Genomic DNA, 4,765 nt, shown 5'->3' on the forward strand with positions numbered 1-4,765 from the left:
TAGTAGCTGTTATATATATATATACATATAAGGTCAATGCGTGGATCGGAATATATATATGAAAATAACTACGTACATACACTATATATTGATTTGTGAATGCTAATATATATTTCCTTGTTTTAGACATACTTATAAATACCATGCATATAAGATTTATGTTTGACCTAATTTTAAAAGGAGGTGAGGACATAGATACCTGAACTTGTTTGGGTGATTGGAGATGGATTTGGAAGATTGAGAGATGAAGAGAGGATTGGTGTGAAGAAGGAGATACTCAAGGTCACCCACATCGCCATTGTTGCCAATGTTTTTGCATCCATAGCCACAAGGCTTTGCTATTGGTAGGCCAGCTTGTTGCTTCTCGGAGCTGGTTTTGGCAAACTATAAGGACTAACAGAATAATTAAACCTTATTATTAGATAAAAAAAAATAGGCAGTACATGGCATAATAACTATGTGCATATATATGGTAAAAATTATATTTGACAAAAATATAAATTATTTATTATATGAAATTTGTGGCATAAACAATATCATTCTAAAAAATAGAATTTTAAGAACTTATAAAATATATTTTTTTATTTTTATATCTATTATTTACTTTTTTAGGGAAAAAATTCGAATGCAAAATTAACTCATTAAGGATCATAATGAAACTTTATTTCTCTAATCTCTTTAACAAAATAGAGCGATTGTTTGTAATTTAGGATTTTGAAATAAATCTTAAACTATATCATAACAAATTTTTCGGTGATGTTATATGATTAAATTATTTTAGTAATCAAGTTTAATTAATTGAGTTGATCAAATAATTTAACGATTAATAATAAAAAAGTTTAGTTAAAAAAAAAAAGAAAAAAAAGAGACACACAAAAAGAAGATTTAGTTGAATTTAATTAAACAAATAATTTGTTTACCGACCAACATTTCTCTAAAGCATTAAAGATTCATTGGCTTTTGTTTGCTTGGTATAAAGGTCATGAAGTAATAAAAGCCAATTTATTTTTTAACTTAAATAAAACTATATTTTTTATTATAAAACAATATCTTTTATTTTAAAATATAAAAAATAATTAAACAAATACGGATAATAATTTATCATATATATATAGGGATTAGGGAATTTTCTTTTAGAAAATAATATTAATTTGATATTAATTGTTTTTTTATATTATCAGTGAATTAATTTAGTAGTTTTCTAAAAATTATACTATAATATGCACTAATATACACACAAAAATCGATTTTAAGTTTTTAATATAGTCATATGTAACTTTTGTGGAGCAACAGATTAATTTTAACATCGTTATTAACATTGAATAATCACACACATGTAAATGTCACCGTTGTACACAACAATTTTATTTTCTCGCTTAATTGCTTCTTAGTTGTTTTTTTTGTTAGTTCTGTATTAATAGAAAAACTAAATAATTTCGTTGTAAATTTAAATAAATAAATATTACAAGATTGAATAAATTTTATTAGAGCACTTATTTATAAAATTTTTCATTAAATTAAAATTTTGTTTATTGTTAATAAAAAATGCAATGTGCAAAAAAAATCAATAATTATATACAATATAAATTAAATACATATAGTGTTTAACTCATTTTCAATGAGTATTTTATATTCTAATATATTTTTTACATGAATAACTGATTTTTAGCATACATATAATATCGAGTAATATAGCTATATTATGTATTTGTATATATAGATGCTTCACACAATTTTTTAATAAAGTAATCAATCACCAAATTACTTTTTTTTTATAACAACATAATCAAACTTTTTTATAAACACCAAATGTGTACTTTCTTATAATAGCTGATATATTGTGGATATGCAATATAATTGAAAATTATTTGAGATACCTGTTTTATATATCAAAATTAATAGCATTATAAATTTTATAACATACATACATTTAAGTTGGTAGGTTATAGTTTTATTAAAGTTCAATTTTAACAAAATTTGGTATAATTAATTTTAATAATGGTGATTATAGTTAAGTGGTTGGATAAATAAACATATTGTTTAAAGTTTAACTTAACTCCTTTTATAATCTCACTTTACAATTAAACTTTTATTACATTTTTTCATTTTATGTATACTTCATATTATAAAAATATTTTTTGAAACATAATCATAACATTTTCAATTAATATTTTAAATTATTTCAAAAATAAATTTATGTAAAAAATATTTTTCTATTTGACTGACTTCACTTCACGCATACTCATTTAATCTTAGCATTGTTTGTACTATTTTAATTTAGTTTTTATCTTTAGTAAATATTCTCTTAATAATGAGTATTAATTATTGAAAATTACTTTCATACTAATTATATTTAAATACTTAATTCAAATTAAATTTGTTTACTATGATTATGCCATATTATATTTATAGAATATCCAAAAATATAATATATAAATACTATTAAACATACAAAAGTTGTGAGTAAAAGAATTTAAATACTATTGAACATTTATTATCAAATGACTAATTTACTAGAACAAGCACGTCAGAGAAGTGATATTTCTTTCTAATCAGTACTGATATAAGACAATGCCATTAACAAACTTAATTATTGGTAGAGTGCTATACCATACGTTTTATACAACAAACGTGTCACAATAGAGGGAGTAGTGCTAGGGAGCCAATGGCCCAAGTGTATAATGTGTATAATGGGCTAAATCTTTGGTTATCTTTGGTTTATGAATAAAATGAACATTACCTATACTATGCAGAATAACCATCCAGATACCAGGGATAATCATCCGGATACCAGGGATAATAAACATCTCATGTTATAAAAAGTTAATTTTGGGTTCACCAAGGTCCAAACTCTTGACCTTCTAAATCTGAAACTCTAATACCATGTCCTGAAACCACTCATCCCAAAAGCGTAACCTGACAGGATAATGTAACACTAATAATCATATCTCTAATACTTTCTAAACCTTCATTGTACACATTGTACGCTTAGGTCATTGGCTCCCTATACTTTCTCCGATAGAGGTCACACAAGAGTTAACTTCCCAGTTCAGTTTTTTATCTCGTTCTTTATGGCCCAGATTGTTTAACGAAGTAGGCCAGAAGATCTGGTACGTCCAATGGTGCCACTTCCTGCAACAGATGTACAGAGAAAAAGTTAATAATTATAACACAAGGAGAAGAATGACAATGATACCCTTATCATGAAAACAACTATTTGAAGATAGCATTTTTATCATGCTTGAGTTTCTCATCCCCTATTTCGTTTTGCACCTCTTTTATTTATTTAATCTTTTCACAACAAATCCTAATGGTGTAATGATGTCTCAATTAAAGATAGCCCCCCTCACATGAATACGATACCAGCTGAAAACTTTATGCCCATAAACATAAGAGACATTTTTGGACACAACTAAAAAAAATCCAAAGAATAATGGGTTTTAAGGGAACATGAGCTAGTGTATTCTATGAGGTATCCTACATTCCTATATATGCAAGGAAAGGTAGAACTTCCCAGTTTCCAGTTACAGGATTTTCTAATGGTGGGTACTCCCATGAAGATATTATAATTGTCTTCATGTGATGATTTTTCTTTTTGACCCTTAGATGATGGATTGTAGGGTTAGATTTTGATATGTTATAAAAGTGTTGTTTTTATTTAAAGTGTGGCCAAATTAATAAATCACACTATTATACAAAGCATCTTCATAAAAAGATGTTTTTTGCATCTTCATTTGAGTAGCTTCCTTTTCTAATATCCTTCCACAAAGTTACACAATATTTAACATGAACATTTATATAAACAAAAGAAATTAAACGCAAGTACTCATCACAAACCTTTGAGTCTTGATGATCCCAGCGCATTAATTTCTGCAACAAAAGAAGAAAATAGTCCTTAGAATGAAGCAGTCATCAAATTGATGTTCAAATGAGCAAAATCCAACTCTGAGGAAGTTAGTTAATGACATTCACATGTATATACACTTGACATGTTATTTACTAAAAACTAAAATGGACTAAGAAAAAGAAAAATCACAATATCCACTCCATCCCAGTCAACAGACGCATTGAACTCACTAATTGCATGCGAATGGATAATAACAAGAAATAATAATCCTTCTAACAGTAAAATTAATCTAACACTACAGATAATTTTCAGTAGAATAGCTGCTTTGATGAATACACACATAAAGACATAAATTAGAAAGTCGACAGACCCTCTATCGAATTCTCCTTGCAAAAACTACTCTCAGACAAAGGATTATATGAATATCTGTACCCCATGAACAAAAAAAAAAAAAGAGGTGCATATAGAAATTGTGAAAAGCTAAACAACAGCCTGTTCCTAAAAATAGTAAGTGTGAAAATAGAAACAACGAAACTGGAACCTACTTGCAATTCAAGCTGAAATTTAACTAAACAAAGAAAAGAACAGAATAAAGAGCATAAATTACAGTATTGAAGTTGCAGAACCTTCTTCAAAGCAGGGGCACCATAAAAGCATGGCCATTGATCTTTTTTGCCACGCTTTTGAAGCGTAACAATAAAAAACGTGACCAAATTTCGATTCAAATGCCACCCTCACAAAAGCGTAGCAAAAAAAAGCGTGGCCATAGACTTTTTTCTTATAGTGTAAGAATTTGTAATGTCATTTTTATTTGAAAATATCATCACGTAAATTTTTTTTTTAATTCATATCTTGAAACTTTTGGAAATAAATTAAGGAGATTGACGGCAAATGTTTTAGAGATGTGAAGAAAAATGA

The 4,765-nt window shown here is 26.9% G+C and overlaps 1 pseudogene; it reads right to left on the reverse strand.

Annotated features, from left to right (window-relative positions):
* LOC107627900 overlaps nucleotides 1-4,510 on the reverse strand; it is a 9,654-nt pseudogene extending 5,144 nt beyond the window's left edge.

This window comes from Arachis ipaensis, chromosome B02 (genome assembly GCF_000816755.2).
Source record: "Arachis ipaensis cultivar K30076 chromosome B02, Araip1.1, whole genome shotgun sequence".
In the NCBI taxonomy this organism is placed as follows: Eukaryota; Viridiplantae; Streptophyta; class Magnoliopsida; order Fabales; family Fabaceae; genus Arachis; species Arachis ipaensis.